Source organism: Fukomys damarensis, unplaced genomic scaffold, assembly GCF_012274545.1.
Source record: "Fukomys damarensis isolate Sample0158 unplaced genomic scaffold, DMR_v1.0_HiC HiC_scaffold_27, whole genome shotgun sequence".
Classification (NCBI taxonomy): Eukaryota; Metazoa; Chordata; class Mammalia; order Rodentia; family Bathyergidae; genus Fukomys; species Fukomys damarensis.
In genome coordinates, this window is record NW_022900939.1 from 18,510,588 (window position 1) to 18,532,804 (window position 22,217).

At 46.2% G+C, this 22,217-nt stretch overlaps 1 long non-coding RNA gene across 1 annotated transcript; it reads right to left on the reverse strand.

Moving 5' to 3' along the window:
- Positions 1-6,101: 6,101 nt before the first annotated feature.
- LOC117283537 lies at positions 6,102-21,452 on the reverse strand. Its single transcript, XR_004514582.1, has 4 exons — positions 20,876-21,452; positions 20,243-20,327; positions 10,346-10,458; positions 6,102-6,438 (listed from the first exon to the last, which is right to left on the reverse strand). It is a non-coding gene; the product is annotated as an uncharacterized LOC117283537 (long non-coding RNA).
- Positions 21,453-22,217: the final 765 nt, after the last annotated feature.

Genomic DNA, 22,217 nt, shown 5'->3' on the forward strand with positions numbered 1-22,217 from the left:
GTTTTAACAAATGTTATCTTATTAAAAAGTTTTTAATCAGCAGTTTATGATGGGTTAAATAAATATTAACATTTTGAATATATATATTCAAAATGTGCTATAAGTCTAGGTTTTAAAGTTGAGTTTGTAAAGTTAAAACTTCCTAAATTTGATATATATATGGTAAATAATGTGTTCTCATTTATACAATATATATCTAGTCTAAGTTTGGTCCTGTCATTTAAAACTTGATATATATCTATTGGCTTTAATTAAGCAAAAAATTTGTGGTTGTATAAATAAGGAACACTTAGGGCCGGGGATTTATCTCAGTGGTTCTGGTGCCTGCCTCTCAAGCACAAGGGCCTGAGTTCAAACCCTAGTGACCCCCACTCAAAAGACACACTTACATGTTGGATAATAAATCTATTTGTGGTCAACAAAACTGTTTTCTAAACTTGTCAGACATCTAGATATAACACTAATTATTGTTATGCTAGTAACTTTCTAACTAAAGTTTTTTGTAGTGGTAAGACTTTTCATAATTGTTATATGATTATGTTTTAATAGTATATAACTTGTGGTTATTAAGTAACATCTCCAAACTTTTAAGCCCTCTATGACTTCCTTACATAGGTCACAGGTCCCTAGATATAAATATCTCTAGGGTAAATTTCTGGGTAAAAGTCTAGCAATTATGTATGGCTCCTTCTTCCTGTCTCCTAATCTGTTAATAAAGATTAAAATAGCTATGTGCCAGGAACAAAGATGCTTGTTCTAAAAATAAGCAACAGATCTCTATATAACTAACAAAGATGACTAGGCTGGTCACAACCAAGGGCGAATCAGGTTGTAGCTTTGGGTTGGGCTGCAGGTACAGTGTGACCTCAAGATAAGGCAGGCAGCTCCCACAGCCTGACCTCAGGGGACCTAAATAGGATCCCAATTTTTTCTTCTCTTTTTCTTTTTATCTCTCTCCAAATATACATAAGGAGAGATGTGGGGCTCCCATATTTGGGCAGCAGTAAAGACCTTCCCACTATGAGAACCAAGGATCCATTTCTAAAGAACTATATACTGGCCACTACTTCCACTCTCTCCTCTCCCAGACTGAAAAGGACTTCTTTCTCAGACACTGCTGCTCAAGTTTACCTTTCCTCAGTTCCAGGCGGGGAGGCCTGGTGCTAATAAAGGCCTGGAAAAAAGATAAGCTACAGCCCAATTAGAAAGGTTCCTATCAAGTGCTCCTGCCCACCACAGTGGCCATGCAGACAGTTAAAAAGGGTTGGACTTGATATATGTTAGTAAAGAGATTAATAATCCAACTTCTCCAAGCAAAAATCCAGAAATTACAAACAGGGTCTGTGGGTTAAGAGCAGATATTGTAAAGAGACACCTTGTGGGCAGACTGCCTCTTAGAGTGATTAATAACTTTATTTCAGGTAAATAAAAAAACAACATCCACTCCTTCTCAAACTAAACCCCCTCCATGGCCAGCAAATGATCCCTAAAAGGCAGAAGACCTGAGACAAACTTTAGAGACTGAGATCGGCTGTGGAAATACAAGTACCTGAGTTAAATGGGTTAAATCTTCAGGCTGATGCCCACAGGCTCAGGTGGTTCTATTTTCCTCTTGGATGACATACAGACCCTCAAAAAACGCTCTACCGGTTGGCTTTCTACCATGACAGGGAGGCCTTGGGAAATGAGGCCTGTAAAAGCTTTTCTCTGCTTTTACCTACACTTCAGAAATCAGACCCAAGACTGGTCCCTTCTTCCCTTTCTGCATAAGAAAAGGAAATCATTCCTCTAGTCTCTCAAGACAGGGGCCAAAGTTTCACAGACCAGTGGGGAAACTCACCACCTGCACCAAAATTCACTGGTGAGCCAAACAGCAGTAACTACTCAAAATTTCCATATACCCGAGGCCGATATCTGGTGGTTTTGTGGAAAAAGAAACATTCATAACCAACCATCTAACTGGCCAGGGACTTGTACCCTGATTCAGTTGACAATACCATTCACTCTGACATTTTATCAGCTTCCAAAAAAGATGCCTCATCACCAAAGTAAGAGGCCAGTGCCAGGACCCTGTAACTCCAACATCTATATATTGAGTTGGACTCCAGCTCAATTGGAGTTTCAAGAGGGACATTCCCTAATAAATCCAAGACAAGAAAAAGAAATCATACAGCTGCTGGGTTTGAGTCAGTTGTCTTTTGGTGGCCCACAATAAATAAATCAGATTAATGAACAAGTGTTAATCTGCAGTAAAAATGAGACAAAATTTGATAAAAAAGAAAAGTGGAGGGAATTTATAAGAAAGAAAAATTTAAAATGGGTCTGTTTTCAAGGAAATCTTTTACCCCCGGGGTGTGACTGAGGTTGTACATAGGAGAAGGTCTCTAAACAAAAGAGGGAAGGTCAATGGTCAAGTATGGAATTCATATACAAACTCTGGAAGGGCACTGGCAATTTAAAAAATTATCCCCTGCAGTTGAATCATTTGCTTTTTAAAACCCACAAATTGCTTACAGAGGGACTGGGGCAAAAATGTTAGGTGCCCATTGAATAGACTGTAACTCCGAGTACTTGGCCAACAAACACGAGGAGGAAAGAGCTGTGTTAGGAGGAGGAGGGAACTGTGCATTAGGATTATAGCACTCTTTGGGACCATTCTGCTTGTGTCAATCTGTGTATTGGGCTGGTATCCCATTCTTGCAAAAATAAAAAATAAAAGTCTGGTTTTGCTGCCCTTCCTGCCTCTAAAGACCATTTTTTGGGGTCTGGAAAAATGAACACGTTTCTCAGTGTCACCTCCCAACATCACATTGAATTATCAATCAGATCATCAGTGGATTCATTCCCCATGCCCCATGATCCGATCACATCCCAAAGCCCCACCTGTGATCCTGAGGCTCTAGGGGAACATCTGGTTATAAACCATAGCAAAGCCTTAGCAACAGTAAATGAATCCTGACCTAGGAGCACTACAGTGTGGGATGGCGTGACCTGGATGGTAGCTGAACATCTGTGAACTTACGCCCCCTTGTGTCTGGAAAGGCATAATGAAACTGGCACTTCCCACCATCAGCATTTTGGGATGGCTGCCACCTGAAAGCTGTGTAAGTTTCATACATGTTCGGAATACAGAATGGACTGGGAGACAAAATACCACGTACTAGCACAGGACATAGTAATGCCCTTCAGGCACAGAGGGGCTGGGTGGGGCTCACTTGTAGGTATATTTACCTTACAACTGCACTGGCGCCACACGCTGCTGTGGGTTTTCCTGTCTGGCCACACTGATGACAACTACCCACTTGTAGCAGAAATCTGCCAGCTTTGAGGGCGAGCTTTCCTCTGGGGACTGGCATAATGGGAACACTCCCTCACCCTGTTCATGCCTCAAGCACAGATCTCTAAAAATCTGGTATAGGGGGCAGGCGACAGCAAACAGCAAACACTGGTCACGGGGTTAAGAGCAATCCTCCCATGGATATAAATTTAGAAACACAACTGGAGGGTCTTCCTTGGAATAACTTTACCCTTGTGTGTTCAGAGATGTTTTTGTCCACGATGGGGCTGATGTTCCCTTTCATCTAGGGGGAGAGGAGGAAGTTTTACATATCTGACTCAGCAGGTTGCTGAGTGTTTTCTTTTCTGAAAAGACACTTGAGGCCATCTACTGGTGCGTAGGTGTATAACGTTCGTGGTCTCCTTCATTTACTGGTGCCTCGGATAGCTTGTGTTTTACCCTGGAGAGGTAAATCTAACAAGCATTGGAGCTAGGGTCCATGAGAATAGAAAAGGAGGCATCTTTGAGATCAGGGACAGAGAATTAGTGTCTCCTGGGATCTGTGCAGTAAGGGTACATGGGTTTGCAATGGGGGATGTGTAAACAGGCACCATTGCCTCACTGATTCTGATATCTTGCACTAGGTGATTCTCCCAATGGTAAAATGGGTGTGTTGCACAGGGACTGGCATGGCACTAGCAATCCTGTAGCCAAAAAATTATCAATAATGGGCTTTAGTCCCTGCTTAACCTCTCTTTTAAGGCAACATTGCATTCTGTGATGGTATACATTAGGGTTCTTGAGCTGAATGATTATCACAGTGGCCTGGACAACCTTCCCTGGCTGTGCTTGAGGATCAACCGGCAGAGAAATCAGGCCCAATGGAGCTAGGCTGGCTGGGTCCCTGACAACTAAGACACAGGTTGCTAGAGGTTTGAATGAGAGTGGCCCTGAATAGGAAGACATATCCCTCCAATTACTGGCGTGGGGCACTTTGGTACTACCATGAAGGCAGCTTGGAAAAGGGAATCTAACAACCAGTACTTCAGACTAGGGGTGAAGAAAACTAACCAGTTACCTCCTTCAAGGCCCATAACAACTGAGGAACAGGATGATTCATCCCCATAAGTGGTCTGAATTAAGATGCCCCATATTGAGAAGGCTTACCTGCTATGTCCAGAGTTAGTCAAGGCTCCTGCAAGGTGATGGGGTTGTCTTGTGCAGGGGCCACACAGGCCATTTCAGGCACTCTCTGTCACTGTCCATGCATTCTTGCCTGGCCACGATGGTGGTAGATGGCTTCATCCCTTTCTGGGAAGGAGGGCAGTTGCTCCTCTAATGCCAAGGGTCCTCATCCAAGATCAGAGAGGTCCAACAAGGACCTGGCAGCTTTTGAGGGTATTGCTTTGCCCAGTGCCTTGATCGCTTCTACTTGAAGCACTCAGACTGTCTCTCTCGCTCTTTGGATTACCCTGGTTCCCGTTGGTGCCGTGGGCTTTATTATGAGCCATGTCTATTAGGGCCAACATGGCGCTAGCCTATCTCTTTTCCTTACTGAATTTTGTGTAAGCCGCATTGACCAATTACTTTATCCCAGCTTATTGGAGCCTGTTAGAGTTTTGGGAGCCTCCTTTTAATGCCTGGAACTGACATAATAAAATACTGGTGCAGGATAATTTGACCCTCCCTAGACTCTATGTTCAAATTAGTGCATTCACAGAGTGACTCTTCAAGCCAGTGTTGGAAAGCAGCTGGATTTTTATCAGATCCTGGACTGACAGTCCTCAATTTCTCTTCATTTATAGGCCTGGACATACCCTTGCACATACCAACCACGATGGCCTAGAGGTATGACCTTCATTTGGTTTATCCATATCCAATGTTATAATCTCATCCAAGCCATTCTTGGAACCCAAATAACACATCAGTTGGCTGATTACCGTCAGGTGCAGTCACAAAGATCTCATCATTGACCTGTTTTGGAGCTCTGATAATCCACTCTCTTTCTATTGTTGTGCAGCAAGAAGTAAGGATGAGTTGGACATCTCACCAGGTCAGGTTTTCAGAGTATGGAATTTGTCAGCAAACTTTTCAGGATTCTCAGAAAATTTACCTAGTTTTTCCTTGAATGACTGAAAAAAAGGACCTGAACTCAGGTGGTATCATCCACGCTTGCCACTTTTGGAAGGGGAAGAATGGTAATAGGCTTAGATGTTTAGCTTCCTGTGTCTGGGACCTTATGGTAGGCAGATCCCAACCAATTATGGGGTGGGCTCAAGAGGTAACCTTTATCTCCTGGGCACACTGACTATGCATGCTGGTAAGAAGGTAGCCTATGGGAAGGGTGAATTTATCCCAGTGTCTGAGAAGGCATTAAGCAGAGTCAGTATGGATGAGGTAAGTGTTTCCCATTATGGGTCTTCCCTGTGGGCTGGAGGAGTAAGAATTAGGATGCGGGAACCTTACAAAGCATCCCCTGGGTCAGTCCTTGACCTGTTCAGCCCCAGAGCATCTCCTGGTAAAATCAGTCTCCTTGGGATTAGGTTTTAGAAACCTTGCAGAGAATTCCCTGGGTCAGTGCCTGCATGGGGAAATTACAGAGAGGAGGACTGGGGATTTAGCTCAGTGCTAAATCAGGGATTTAGCCACCTGCCTTGCAAGCGCAAGGACCCGAGTTCGATCCCCGGTACCAAAAAAAAAAAAAAAAAAAAAAAAAATTAAGAGGCAAATAGAGGTTGCACAACAATACAGTGCTGTATATCTCAAAATAGTCAGAAGAGGGCAATTTTATTGTATCACCATAAAGAAATGATAAATGCTTGAGGAAATGGGCATGTTTAACATGATTTAAACATTACATAGTGTATGCATGTTTTGAAATATTACATAGTACCTCACTAACATGTATACTTTTTAGCCAGTTTTAACATGTATAGTTAATAGCTTTAGTATATGTGCTGACCAAGTGAGCACACAGTTAATAGTTTTGTATAATCCTGTAATCCCCGGTACTCAGAAGGCTGAGGCAGGAGGATTGAAAATTCAGGCCTGGGCAACTTAGGGAGACCCTGCCTCAAAATAAAATTAACAGGGATGGGTACATACCTCATTGGCAAGATGCTTGCTTAGCCTGCATAAGGTTCTGAGTTCAATGGCCAGCTCTGAAAACATATATAGTTTTTATGCTTTTACATTCAGTTAAAATAAATTCAAATTTTTGCTTCTTCAATTTTACTTGTTAATGAATTTACATGAATATACTATGTAATAACACATTATAATAATGTTATAATTATAATGACATAAAAATAGCAAATCACAGCCTGTGGCCTAGCGATATATTCTGGGATGCTTCTGAATAAGTAACCCAGGTGTGCTCTGATATTTAACTTCATAGATTTTTTTAATTGTAAATCATTTTGCAATTTTGAAAATTTGGATAATTCTATGTATAGTTATACTTTGGGTTTCCTCATATCAGAGAAACCATGCTGTATTAACCTTCTGTGTCTGGCTAGACTGTTTCGCTACATTTATGTGACAGTTCTGTTACATCTATGAGATGACAATTATTCAGCCACAAAGCCTCATATGTGACAAGTTCATTGCCTGAGTGAAGTGTGCCCAGGACATTTGGCTTGGGAGGCTCAGCATTCTCCTCTGGAGCTGGGTTGCTAGAGGCCCCACTGCCTGAGATTCACAGGAGAAGGAAAAGCAATGTCTGGAGGCAGAGCCTACCTGGAGCTGGGAGCCATGGAACAGAGGAGCAGAAAGAAGTAAAGAATTCTCAAGACACTCTCTTGAGAGCTAAGGGAGGAAAAGTAAAAAATTTCCAGGAAATTATCCTTCTGTATGTGTGAGACAAGAAAATAGCACAAAGCCATGTGGCAAGAATCAAGAAACCAGACAGAGCAAGGACAACTATGGCAAAGTATCAGTAAACCAACAGATGAAGGTCATTCAGTCCCCTCTTCTGAGATCCTCCAGGGATAGGCAAAATGAAAAGCACATGACCCTGGCCCGTGTCCAATTTGATTTGCATTGTGATTTTGATACCTCCTTCCACCATGGGCTTTGGATGCCCTGACGGTTTTTCTCTAAAGCCTTGTGTGGTCAAAAACTCCCCTTCCTGATGACTGTGTCAAACAGGTACCCCATTAGGCAATGAGTTCCGTCAATCCCCAACTATGGCCTCCCTCTTCCCACAATCCCAGGGCCTTAAGAAACCCAGTGCCTGCCCCTATGTGAGAGACAGAAGCTGTTGCCCATCATACCCTGTGTCAGGGAAGGGGTGAGGGACTGGCCGAGGATACCCCAGAGCAGGTAGTCTTCCCCGGGCACCACCCCCCTCTCAATAATTCACAACCACTATCCAGTGGCACTTAGTTTCAAAGAATTTCCCCTTCACCTCTGTCATTTCTGTGCCTTCTCTGTCTTGGTACATGTCCCCAGTGAAGCCAAGCTTTGGTCTCACCTGGGACCAGGTTCCCAGGGTGGCTGTGTTTGAACTCAGCCTCTTAGCCTTGCTTCTCTTCCTTTCTTTCTAGGGCTCCATGTGGCTTCCATGGCCTGTCATCAGCAGGGCTCAGAAAAGAGGCTGCAGCTGCTGTTCCGATGCGGTGGATTAACTAATGGTCAACTTGGAATGCCCAGCTGAACTGAGTTAGTGTGGTTGGTCATAGAAGACCCACATGAGGATTGTTGCCAATGTCATAAAAAGGGAACTGGAGGGGAAGATCATGGGATGTTTATTTCCTAAGAGAACCTTGCTGGAGATGGTTTTCCTGATGTGAACTTGCCTGTTCTCATTGGAGGAGTTCAGGGCCACTGGGAATGGCTGCTGTTCTCATCAGGAAAGCCCTGACGTCCATGGTGAACATCACTTCCTGGCTCCAGTGCAGATCCCTCAGCTTGGTGGCACAGATCCTTCACCCCACCAGCGCTGGTTTTCTGGCTTCCACCACTGGCCTTTGGGCCTTCTGGGTGCAGATCCTTGTTACAGACAAGCATGAGATATTGCCCTGGGCTCTAGGCCACCGGCTGGACTCATGGAGGATGCTGTCTTGGGCTTTAGGCCTTCATCTGGACTTGTGCGGGACACTATTGTGATATCCAGACCCTCCACTGGATTCTTGGGATCTGTAGTATACAGCTAGATCTCTTACACTCCTCTGCATTTGACTTTTTGGGTGACTATCATAAATAATCCTATAAATTATGTGTCCTGTAATAAATCTATTTCCCTTGCAAAACCCTGACTACAGCAGATGTTTGCTGTACTTCTCTGACAAAACTCAACTCCCTCAAAAACTGGTCTTTTATAATTGTAAGTGAAATAAACCAGACACAGAAGGCTAAATACCACAGGGTTTCTCTTATATGAGGAACTCAAAGTATAAATAATTTAAAGAGCAAAATAAAAGATAGCAAACTGGGAGGTAGACCTTAAGCAGATGGGGAAGGAATAGGGAGAAGGGAGGGAGAAGTGGAAAAAGGGAAGTGAGAAGGGTTAAGATATGATGTGTATATGAACCAACTCCTCACAATGAATGTATTCATTCTGTGTTACAAACATATACTAATAGAAAAGTTCTATTATATTATAAAATGTTCTTATTGTGACAAAAGTTGTAAACTCGTGGTCTCTCTTTATCACATGCTGCTCCAGGGATGGCCCAGGCCTTCTCCAAATTGAATAGGATGCCAGCCTTTATACTGTGGGCTATGAACTGAGTTGTGTCCCCAATATTCATATGTTGAAACCCTAATCCCAGTATGAGAATGTGACTGTATTTGGAGATGAGTTTTTAAAGAGATAATTTAGGTAAAATGAGGTCACTAATCCATTCTGACTAGAGCTCTTACAAGAAAGTATCAGTACACAGATAGGCAGGAGCCCCCATCTATGAGCTGAGGAGAGAGGCCACAGGAGGAGCCAGCTGCCCTACCCCAGATCTTGATCACAGACTTCTCTATGGTGAGGTGTTGTGTGCTGTTTAACCTGCTCAATTGGTGCTTGGTGGTGGTAGCCAGAGCAAACAGAGGTGCCACCTCCCACCCTCTGGTCACACCCCTGCCTGAGGTCTTGGAGAGTTGAGACAGAGGATTATCCCTGATGAATTTTCTGCCTCAGCTCTGGGCTGCGCAGGATGTCTTTCTCTGTAAGGCTCCTGTAGAGACAGGAGGTTGCTACAAACATTATAGGTCACTGGTCCCTCTCACAAGGCTCCTCTTTCCTTAACTAGGCCACAGTGTTAGCTCCATGAGGCCCACCAGAGCAGATGACCTAAGGGTCTTCCTTTCTTTCATTCCTTTATTTATTTATTTTGGTATGGGTGGGGGCAAACTCAGGACCTTGTACTTTCGAGGCAAGTGGTGGCACCACTGAGCTAAATCCCCAGCCCTAGGCTCTGCCTTTCTGGAAGTAATTACAGGGCAGGACACTCTCTGACCTACTGTCTGAGTAGATGTTCCTGGAGAATGGCTCCCAGCCATGCATCTCAGGCAGTGCACAGCCACCAGATTCCCAAGCTCACCCACTTATCCCTGTTTTGCATCTCCATCAGCTGTGTGATCTCCCTCTATGATTCTCAGAAGTGGCTGTTACACCATTAGTTTAAGTCCACTGTACCTTGAGGCCCGTGTCCCAGGATGTCCTTTGAGAGGCTCATCCTCTTAGTCCCATACACAACCTCCCCTGGCCTTGGTGACCTCCCAGTGATGGGAGGGGTCTGCACAGAGCACTTGGTGGGACACACAGGACTCTTAGTTGGTCACAGAAACCATTTGCTGCTGTAACCACACCACTTATCCCTGGACCTTGTTGTCTTAAAACCATATATTCATGCTCTACAACCTCCCAGTCACAAGGAAAATCCTGTTCAGACCCCTGTTGTGCCCACATGGACCCTGTCAGACAGGAGCAGGTCAGGGTCTTTATGGGGTGACCCTGAGCATCTTCCTGTCTGTGCCCCCTGGGAAGAAACATAGAACAGGGCACCACTCACATGGCTGGAAATGAAAAAATTCATTTCTGAAGAGAAAGGCAATGGTCTCATTGAGGCTCACCTTGGCCAGGACTGACATAGATGTTGGCTCCTTCTCTGTGTTTTGGGGACCTCCTTGTTATTTCCATAGAGACACACACATCAGAGCCAGCCACAGTGGTACAGCCCAGAAACCTGTCTGATGAGTACAGAGCAAGGTTTAGTAGACCCAGGAGAGCGCAGTCCTTTGCTCAGGCCCAAGTTTCCAGATGCCTCCTTTCTTGAGTTTCCAGGGCCCCACAAAAAGCTAAGTGTTTCTCCACATGGCCCCTGGCCCTGCACACCAGCTGGCCCCTGGCTGTCCTCCCTGGCTCTTTCAGCTTGCTGGGGACCTGTACTCTCTCCAATGAGACCAGCAGCTCTTCACCAAAGACCTGACTTGTTCCTTTCACTAGGGGCCTGTTCTTTTACCTAGTCCAGAAAACCAGGTTCCTCTTGGGATGATAAACAATCACCTGTCTCCAAGGTGGCTTCTCACTGCCCCGGGTAAGTTACTCCGTCTAGATTGAAATCTCTCTTCTGCATCAGTCCCAACAGAAGTGACTTCCTGCACAAAGCATAGACTCCCGACTGGGGACTTCATCAGGGAAGCCACCCCCAGGCATTTAATTCTCCCCTCACATGGTCCTGCAGCACCAGGTGGCCCCAAGTTCCAAGGAAACACACTCCATGATGTTCTGTATATGAGATAAGGCATACTAAAAAGAATCTTATTTCACTTTAAAGATTTTTCTCTTGGAGGAGGGGATGAAGGGAGGGCAGGGACAAGGGGAAAAAATGAGAACCAAGACCTGTTATGTGGCATTTAATTCTCCCCTCACATGGTCCTGCAGCACCAGGTGGCCCCAAGTTCCAAGGAAACACACTCCATGATGTTCTGTATATGAGATAAGGCATACTAAAAAGAATCTTATTTCACTTTAAAGATTTTTCTCTTGGAGGAGGGGATGAAGGGAGGGCAGGGACAAGGGGAAAAAATGAGAACCAAGACCTGTTATGTAAAGGTACAAGATCCCAATGAGATGATGAGGAAAAAAAAAAAAAGATTTTTCTCTTAGTGGCATTAGGAAGCCATAAAATAAATGTTTTTTTTTTTTTATTTTTAAAGGTTATCACTGTAGTTATGTCCCTTTGTAGTTCATGAGGCTCTCTGTGTGGATTGCTTGTAGCATCTCAAGCTCCTGCTAGTCACTTACCAGTTTTTCATAGTATCTTTCCATCATAGTGACTTTAAAAATAAAAGGACAAAAAAGATGTTATAAGCGGGGGAGACACTCGCTCATAGGAGCAACACTTAACCATATCTAAATTCTCAACAGAAAGGATGGAAGTCAAGTGACTAATCTTTAAAGTGCTAAAAAAAGAACTTTCATCCAGAAATGTCTCTTCGTGCTGATTACTTTGTCTTGCTGTAAAAAAAGGGAAAATAGACACATGCAAGGGAAAAGAAAGAGTTTGCTACCAGAACTACATTAAAAAATTAAAGAGATCCGTGAATATAAGTTTAAGAAGAAAAAAGAAATGCAGGTAGGGAATGTGGCAGTCAGGTATGAAAACTATGAGGGTAACTAATGATCAAGAGTGACTATATAAAATACTTTGGATGAAGAATCTGAAAGAACAGGATGTGTTAAAGTGGATGACACAAGTCATGCATTGGGGAAAAGGAGATTGAGAGAGAGGAAGCATTTGAATGCTGTAGGAATATATAGACAAAATACAAGGAAACACTTTGAATTCAAGTCTAACGAAAAAGAGAATGTACATCATTTAAGGAAGACACCAAAGTGAGTAGATATTGATGTATAGATAATACCTTAAAAAGGAAAATATAATTGGAATAAAACATTTTCTGAATCCAAAAAGGTAAGAAATGAGATCAATAAAAGGAGAATATTGGTGGTTATGAATGTAAATAATTGTCAGTATGTTGGCCGTCGCATAGGATGTAACCTAAGTAAACTTTTTACACAAGACTACCTGGATATCAGATTGGACTTTATGCGCAAACTGTAACTCTGTGTTGCTTAAAGTAAGAACAAACAATAAAATTATGGAAATGTGAGAGTAGAAGGACTCCCCCAAAGTGTGCACCATGCACAATGGAAAAAAAAGTGTGCAATGCTATGTTAATTGGAGATAAACTGCTTGTTAATAGAAGAAACATTTTTATGTAAAAAAGAAATACAGTGATACCTCAGTTCACAAACTCAATTCTCTCCGCAATTCTGGATGAGAACCCCACCACTTTACACCACATGAGCCTTACATTGGAAACCAACAACAAAACCATAGGTAGGAAATCTAGGACTATCTACCTAGAAATTGAAAAAATAGACTTCTACATATCAGGAGTCAAAGAGCAAAATCAAAATAGAAATCAGAGTGTTTTAAGATGAGGGTAAGTAAAGCTATAACAAATGAGGCTTGTAACTAAGTCCATATACTGGACAGAAGAAATACACAGTTCAGGCTTCCATCCAAAGAGGACAGAAAACCAACACAAGGGCCAAAGCTGGAACAATGTGACCAAGACATCAATAAAGTAAAATTGGGCTAGAACTCAAAGTACACAGTAAATATCTTTGCGTCCATTCTCTACTGATATATTATTAAATAAAGGAAAGGACAAGACTCTAGTCTCCCACATTGAAGAATTTAAGGGGTTTATATAGACACTCTACCTTCAAGGGAGCCAGCACAGTTCTTCCCCCTTACGTGATATAATGATTTCTTCCAGAATGTAGCACACCAAGAAGGGAAAAGTCGCTTTTCAGTAAACTGTAAATCACCATAAACTGCAAGCCAGGTGATCAATGTCAGACTCCACTGTGAGCCCAGGTAGTTGAGATCAGTGCCTACTGTGAATCAGGTTTATAGACTGCACCTTTGGTAAAATGTACGAGAAGGGCAGTTCATCCTGAGGTCTTACTCACCAAATTCATACCCCAAATACCATCCTGAGAAGAACACCAGATATGCCTCATTTGAGGGAAAGTCCACAAAATATTTGATCAACTCCTTAAAACAGTCAAAATCATAAAAACCAAAGAAAGACTGAGAATTCATCACAGCCATAAGGAGAGCCTGAGACAGGACGACTGACTGTGGCATGGTGTTCCAGACAACATCCTGGGACAGAGATTGATATTAGACAGAAACTAAGGAAATCTGATTAAAGCATGGACTTTAGCTTATAGTAATGTGTCAATATTATTCATCAAGTATAACAAATGACCACCCTAATAGGGCAATCTATGGGATTTATAGAAACTCTGTGCTGTTTTTTCTGCAATTTTTATATAGGTCTTGAGCTTTTCATTAAAAGGTTTATTTAAAAACTTTTTGATGCCATGAACAAACAAGCAAGGAATGCAATAAAATAAACAAAAAAATCAGATGGTGCTCCTTTGAAATGGTGAATAAATTTGATAACTATTGAGATCAACTGAAAAGTAAGAGCAAACACAAATTACTGATATGATTGAAAAAAATAACATCAATAGATATTTTGCACACTACAGAATTAAGATGGTGGGAGTGATTTGAAGCTACTTCCCTCTCTCCAAAACCCCACCATCACCACAAGGCGAGAGGCCATCGCAAGACAGTCTCACCTGGGGATGGCTGAGCCTGTCTACCTTTCTCCCAGAAGTGGGGGATCCTGTTGCAAACCCTGTCTTAGTATTTTTCATTACTCCTGGATTAGAAATGCCCAGAGAGCTGTCAGCTTCCCAGAGCGGAGCCCGCAGACCCAATTCTCAGAAATGACTTCTGAGATGCTCTAGAGCACCAGAGGTGCCCCCCAAATCTTCTGAGATGATGTTCTGCCCCCAACTGACCCCCAGTCCCAGGAGTTAGTCCCCAGAAAGACAGAGGAGCCACCAGCTATGGCCACAGCAGCAGAGAGACCGGGGCTCTGAAGGAGCAATTGGGAGGTGAGTTAGATTCCGGGGATGGGGGTGGGGGATAGAGGAACTTTTGAGTGTGGGCCAAATGTCACTGGTTGAGTCTTAGCCACTCACATGCTAACATCCACATGTGCCTGGCTTCTGCCCCACAGAATGGGGCAAATGTTTCTCAGGGGGAGTTGCAGGGAGAGTGGAGAAAAGACCCAGATGGGGGGTGAGGGGGACATGGGGTTGGCTGAGTTGGAGCCTGCAGGCAAGAGGCAGTGGGAATCCAGGCAACGTTGGGAGGCAGATCGGCTGAACACACAAGGCTTCCCTTGGGTCAGGGACAGGTTCTGTCCTTGACCTCAAAGTCTGTAGAAGCCACACCAGGATTTAAAATGGGGCAGGGGGTGGGTAGTGACACCATCATCTAAACCAACCTGGGATTTTAAATGGGAGTGGGTGGTGACACCATCATTTTATGCTGGTAAATAGCAATGGAATGTGGAGCATGGGTTGCAGGCAAGCAGACTGGTCTGGGGAAGCCAGTGGGGCATGTAGGAGGTGGTAGAGGCAGGGAAGGAGTGGAAGGCACTGCTGAGGGCAGTGGCAGCCTTGGTCAGGCAAGAATTCTAATTGGGAGGCTTTAGATAACTTGTCTAAGGGCATGGTTTGAAGGAGGAGCCACTTGCTTTTCTGCCCAGCAAGGGAAGTCAGAGCTTGAAGACTGGCTATGCCTTGGAGAAATGTGCTTGCACGTGGCTGCTTATTCGCACTATAAGGAGGAGGAGGAGGAAACCCTAACCAGCACATAAACCTCTCCTGCTGGCAGCAGAATCACTTCCTACCTCCCCACAAGCACTGGCAAAAGAGACAGAATCCACAGATCACAGTGAGGAAGTTTCCGATGGACCAGCCAGTGAGCTCCCAGGAGGCTTCCATTGAGAACCTCAACCTGGCTACAGCAACCTCTCAAAGCCACCGACATATGGTTCAGCAGAAGTCCATGGCTGACCTCAGGGGCAGGTAAGCATATTGGGTCTTCCTTGGGCTGCTGCCTGTTGGGTTTTGGGAAGGGCTCTGATGAAGGATTGGAGGAATTGGGCCCATCTGAAGAGCCTCAGGACTAGGTGTGTCCCACTGGGAGGCTGTCTCCTTGCCTACCAGGTGGGTCTGAGCTAGGCAGAGAGGCCAGATCTTTGTGTACACACTACATCTTCAGTGCCTGCCCCAGCACCAATGTGTGCTTAATATAATTGATTCCATAGGGATATGATAAGACACAGACTCTGGCCTTGGCCTAGAAATGGAGGATTGCTAGAGGGCAGACCCTTTGAATTCTAGTCATTAATAACCAAGCCAGAGGTGCTGGATGCTCCCCCAATCAGGGCAGAGCAGGCTTCCCAAGAAGACAGGCAGAGGTGTCCACATATAGGTCTCGTCCCCAGCCTCAGTCTTGGGATTGCTCCTGTGTGGCAACATCTTTGAGGGCATAAAATGTATTGCACGGCTGTTCAGGAGCTGTCTCTACTTGGCTCTGTTGTGAGCCTAGTATGGGGCAGGCAGGGGCCAGGTTCTCATGTGGATACCATGAGCTGCTCAGGGTTGGACTGCAGCCTCTTCAGCCTAAGATGCCCCCAAGAAAACCCAGGACCGAACTCAAGTTTTCTGTTGCCAAGTCCTATTCTCTTTCCCCCAAGTCCTGCCACCTTTGAGGACTGGAAGCTGGAGTTGGGGTTTAGGACAACGCTAGAGGGAAATGTAGGGGGGAGCTGAAAAGTGAGACGAGCAGAGACATCAGCTTAGAGGTTGGGCTGAGTCCCACTTCTGTGGACTAGAAGCCATGAGGATCAGACCTGGCATCACCCAGACAGCCAGCATGGCATGTTTCATGGGGCTATGCTATTGTGCCTGGACCACATTCTTCATCCAGAACCATAACTGAAACTCTGTAAGGATCAGCACAGTCCCAGCATGAGGTCTGGCCCCTTGGAAGGGTTCAGTAAACCCAGGCACCAGCAAGCATGACTTGTTAGAAGGTCTACAGTGACAAGGCAGAGCCAAGCAGGCATCATGGAGGGGCTGGCCTGGAACAAACAGGTAAAGGAGAGCAAGACTTGGGGAAGCTTTAAGTCCTGCTCTTGGTTGGGGAGGGGGGTGAATACACCCCGTCTGGTCCTCTCAGGGCTTTGTAGGAATTTACAGCACCCACAGGGCACCTGTGCCTGAAGTCTGCTTCTGACCTTTTCAGAAATAGGTTGTGCCATCCAGGATACCTGTTATCCCCAGATGTTGGGTGGTGCCAAGCACCTGGTGAGAATTCTCACAATCTTGAGCTTGAGACACCCATTTCTCTTTCCCCAAACCCACGTCACATTGGGATTTGAGGTACGGTGACTGACCACCAAGGAATGTGGATTGGGGAAAGTCTGCTGTTTTTAGTCCCAGCCTGGAGTCAGAACTATTCCTTGTCTCTCTTGGCAGTGTCAGTAGCCGCAGGCCATCTGCGTCCCATGCCTCAGAAAGTGGGAACTCTGTGTCTTTCCTTCCGAGCACAGCAGAGGCCAGAGAGCTGCCTCCCAGCATGGATGGCAGGCAAGATGGCCCAAAAGAAGAGTCCACGATGCTTGGGGTGAGTATGGCCCATAGAGAATGCAGCCTGCATGGGCGTGTGGGGAGGGGCCACGCCCACTTCAGGGAGAGTCCTCAATCTGCTTGAGGGGCTCCAGGACACTGTGGAGATTTTGGGGCCCTGAGACCAGCTGGGACTTTCCACAGGATGATGAGGGAACCCCCACTGTGAGTTCATCAGGGAGCATCCACCTGAGATTGTTTTACCAAATGTTGGTCTAACTCATTTTCAGCGAATGATGATGAAGGACTATCACCCACAAACACTCTATTTTGAGGTAAAAGCAAAAAAAAAAAAAAAAATCACTTGTTGAATAAATTGTTCTAGATTTTCTTTTTAAAAAATGATGTAAACTTGATCTCCCTTCTTCCCTGATTAGAACCATTAACCATTTTGAAAATGAGTGTAATAATTGTCCCTTCTCTGCTGTCTACACCTCTCTCAGAATCCATGATTTTCTAAAGACATTCAACTCTTTTGAACAACCAGAGGGATCAGGAGACCTGGGGCACTGACCTTTGATGTCCCCTTACCCATCTGGCCACAGGGCTGACTTGTCTGTTTTGACACCGGAGAAATCACTTAGTGAACTGTTTGTGAATGTGAACTCTCATGGAGAATGATTCAGAGCCCACCTGTCACCCCTGTTATGGCTTGTAGGAACCTTCTTAGTGAGGATGCCATGCCTGGAGTAGACATGTGTCCCCTTGTCTGATTGGGGGCAGCCCCACACCACTGCTGTCTTTGAGGTGCCCTGTGAGTGTGGTAGTGGTAGGAGTAGGCCCTGACAGCGGAATCTCTGCTCTCCCTCAAGTACCCACTGAGTGTCTCACAATGTCCCCCCTTGGGCAGCCCAGAGCAGGCTGGGCAGCCGGCCCTCCTAGTGGGTTTTGAGTACTTCAAGAAAGATGTTCATTGGCTTCAGCACAATCACAGAGAGCTCCAGACTTCGTTTCCCTAGGAATGACCCAAGCCTGTCCCTAATGACTTGCCCAGGGTTTTGTGTCCTGGGAACCAACTAACATAGACCTGGGGCCAGAGTCTGAAACCCAGGCATTGGCTGGTGGGTTCCCTCTCTCCAGCTTCTGGGGGCTCAGGCAGAATTTGGTGTTTCAGGGCTTGCCGTTGAGTCACTCTTAACCCAGCCTCTTCTCCCATGGTGTCTGTATTTCTCCTTACCCTTTACATGATCAAGGGTTCAAGCCCACCCTGCTCCAGTGTGACCTTGACGAGCATCTCAGTCACAACTGTAAGACTCCCTTTCCAAATAAGGTTGTGCTCACAGCAACTTAGGTGAGGCATGCATGTGTCTCTCTGGGAGACACAGTTCAGCTCGCAATATTTGGTGACCCTGTCCTAACAGGCCATGCAGATCTTCTGTGGCATCACAGTCCTGAGCTTGGGCCTGCTTTTGAAATTCACATCCTTCACCTGTCATTTCTGCCCAGTGATTTTCAAGATGGTGACTTCTGGATACCCATTTGTAGGCTGCAAGTGTGTGAGTAGGGTGGCCAGTCATTGGTGGGCAGGTCCTGCTCAACGACTACCTGCCAGTGTCTCCAGTGCTTGGACAGCAAAGATGTGGGGGTGGGATCCCCATGCCATCCACAATACCCCATTACCCTACTTCTTTGCCCTGGAAAACCTTCTCTTTGAAATGTCTCAGGTTTCCCCAGGGATGATAAGGGGTTGATTCACCTTCTTGTGTGAGCCTGACTTGTCCACATGTTGGGCTGTGAGCCCTTTAGGGATGAGGTATGGTCAGTGACCAGAGTACCCAACCCACTGGAGCTACAGGGATGTTCCTGGACAGTATATAAGGACATGGAGATTTAGAGGTAGCATGAGATTTAGAGGTTCCCATGGAAGCTGACTTCACCCTTCTCTTTTCTGAGCAGTTTATCAGTTCTGGATCACTGTCTCTTATCTCATGGAAAAAACCAACAAAATATTTGGTGAGTATAAGAATGACCACCTCCCTTACATATCTGGTTGGATGTCCTCACATTTAGAGGGAGAAATGTGCCCCCTCTCCCATTGAGCCGAGAGTTGCCTTGGCCCAGCAACTTTGTTGGAAGCCCAGAAGGCTCTCCTATTTGGGGGGCTCCTCTCATGTTCCCTATTTTGTAGACAATGTCTGCCCTCTCAGGGCTCCCAGAACTTCATAGGAACATCCTACCTTGTTGTGGCACTTTTTGGTGCCAACTGACCACCTGATCCCAGTCTTTGGTGACCACAGGAGATGGGGACAGTGAGACCATGGAGTGTTTATGAAAAAGCAGAGATCCCAGGAAGTTCTGGGAGCTGGTTACCTGTATTCTCCTGTGGTTAGAGTCTGAGACAGTGGGTTGGGGGTGGGAAAGAGTTCTGGCAACAGAATCATTATGACCTGTAGAGGTTTGCAGAATTATCTCCAGTCTGATCTTGGGAGGAGTGGCTTGGGGGCATGTTGGAGGGTCCAGCAGCTAAGCCTAGGGCTCTGTTTGTCCTGATACTGAGGCTATAGGAGACTCTGCAGCCAGACCTTCTGTGAGTCCTAGAACCCCAGCCCGACTGGGGAAGCAGAGCCACAAGGCAGCACGTGAGACTCAGCTGCTGTCAACCTCAGACCTCCCCGGGGCACTGGACAGCCCTACAGAGTGGTCCTGGCAGGAGGAAGCAAGTGTGGGATAGTTGGGGCCCAGAGTCATTCAAGCAGCCCAGAGGTTCCCTACTCCTTGCCACATTCTACCCTCCAGGAATTTAATCTGTGGCTGAAAAGGCTGACTCAGAATATGCAGAGTCCCAGGCCTCATGGCCCTGCAGAGTAAAAGGCCCTAGGCAGAAATGTATGACCCTCTTTTCCTATCTCCTTGCCCTGTCTGCTCAGCTCCAGGGCCCCACAGGATGAGGACCAGTGTCCTCACCTGTGACTGCCAAGCACAGCTGATTGCAAGTGTCTTGGACTTTATGTACCCAGCCAATGTCCACGAGACACACCCCAGACCAGCTCCCCCTCAACGCTATTCCTGGGAAACTGAGTCTGGATTCTATGAGACCAGAACTTAGGCGCCTACTTCCAAGGACAGGGACCCATCCAGTGTAGTGGAATGTGAGTGCCTACACTTGGCCCAGTGGCCACCCTGCTGGCACTGAGCCCTTGTACCCTATGAGCTCTGGCCCTCCCTCTCTGGCCAAGGTCCCCTTTGGCCTTTTGGCTATGTGCTCTGTGTGGGAATGATGGGAAAGAAAGGAGCAGCCTGAACTGTGGCTACCTTCTGTGGTCTATGCTGCTATGGCGTGTCTGATGGTGGTGGGTGAGAAGGCTGCCCTGCTTCTAGCCTACCATGGTGGACCTGCAGACAGAACGGGGGATGTTAAAGAGCATGCTGGGGAACCCACGCATGGCACTCACCTGATGCATATCCAGGCCAGAGTTGGGAGGTCTCCTGAAAGCTAGGAACAGGGAGCAGCAGGAGGAGAGAGGCTCTTCAGGGGTCCTAGGTAGGCAGAGGAAAACCAGAAGGCGACTTTGGTGGTAGGCAGCTGTGACTCAGCCAGGACTATGAGCACTTTGATGCTGCAACTATTTCACGAGGCCCAAATGAACATCAGTCCCATATGTATCTTCATCTGGCCTGCCTACTTGGTGGCCTTGAGTGGAGAAGCCACTGGAACAGTGTCCACCATGGATCCCATCCATAGTCCTGTATTTTATCCACACACATTTGCATGCAGCAAGCACTTAGCTGCAGGGTATGGGTAGCTGTGCAAGGAAGAATGGTGAACAGGAATGAATCAAGTCACAGGTCTTTGCCATGCTGAAGGACCCACCTGGGGAAATGCACTGGCAGCTGAGTGGGAATGCAGTGCAACAGTGGCAGAGACCCTGATGCAAATTCCCCTGCAGGCCTGGAGCAGTCTGGTCACCAACCTCCTGAGCCTGATGGTTGCCACTGTGGGCCTGGTGCTCCTGACCATCATCCTGGCCACTGTGCCCACTACCACCAGTCAGTGTGAGCAGGAACTGATGCCCATGGCAACTCACCCAGACAGCTACAACTTCTCATCTGATATCCCCTTCTGCTTCATGATCCGCTCCAGTTTGCAGGTGAGTTCTTTGATAAGAGTCTTCCAGGTTGCACAAGTCTTTGAGATTCTCAGCATCTTTCTGTTGCGTCCATCTGGTATGGGGGAGCAAGGGGTGAAAGAAAGGAGTCCCTGTTGTGGAATTGTAGGGACTCAGCTGGATTATGCCCAAAGCTCTGAAATCTGCTCCACCCAAGATCATCAAGAGTTTGGGTTTTAGCTCTAAACTGATTCTGCATTAGAGTCTCCGGGATGAATTTGTTCACACAAGACCCTAGTGTCTGGGGCCATGAGTTGCTCAAGAAAGGCCACAGCTTGGGGAAATGTCGGGGCTCAGCGGAAGTAGCTGTGACCTGTGGGCTGTGGGCCATGGGCTGCAGAGCACAGGCCACAGGTGAGGCACATAGGGGCAAATCCTGGTTTCTCCATTCACACAGTCATGCAAGGTGATGGCCAGAAGCCAAGAAATCAGTGGAAATGTGGAGATAGGCTTTTTACTTTCAATGAGCAATAGGGATAACCAAATGATGGTGAATTTCCTGTTGCACCCCAGAAGGCTGGACATCAGATCAGCTAGGAGAGGGGTCCAGTCACTAAGCTCAGGACTCACACAGGTCTCTGGGACACTGGGAAAGAAGGAAAAGGTAGGGGTTTTTCCCTGCTGTCACAAAGGGAGAGGTGACAATCCTAAGAAATGGCACTGGCTCAGCCCTTCTTGTGCTTCAGGCCATGCTCCTGTGGGTGTGCAGGACAGTGGCAGCTACTGGGCTTGCATCTAGAAGGGATAATAAGGTGTGTGCAGCCCAGAAAGGATGAGCCCATTGTAGTCTTGCTGGGATCTTGCAGGAGCAGTCAACCAGTACATCCCTTTCCTGCCTAGACCTTGCATTCATTTCCTGTGACCTGTGTAATACAGGACCATGAACGATACGGCTGGAAACAACAGAAACAGACTCTTCATAGTTCTGAAGTCCAAGGTGGAGGTGTGGGCAGGCCATGGAGCTTCCTCCAAAGACTCCAGGGGAGGGTCCTTGCTGCCTCTTCCAGCTCCTTGGGGGCTGCAGGTGTTTATGGAGGAGGACACTGTTAGTCATGGTTAGCTTAGTAGCTTCCATGTTCTGCACATCTGTGGCCTCCGCTGTCCTACCTGGAGGCCACTGTTCCATGGAATGGGATCTAAGGCAGCAGAATTGTTCAGAACACCTCAGGAGCTATCTTCTGGGATTGGCATGGCATTAGCAACTGTACCATTATCTGGTCACCCTGAGGATGATCCAGATTGGCTACCCAGTGCTGGGTGG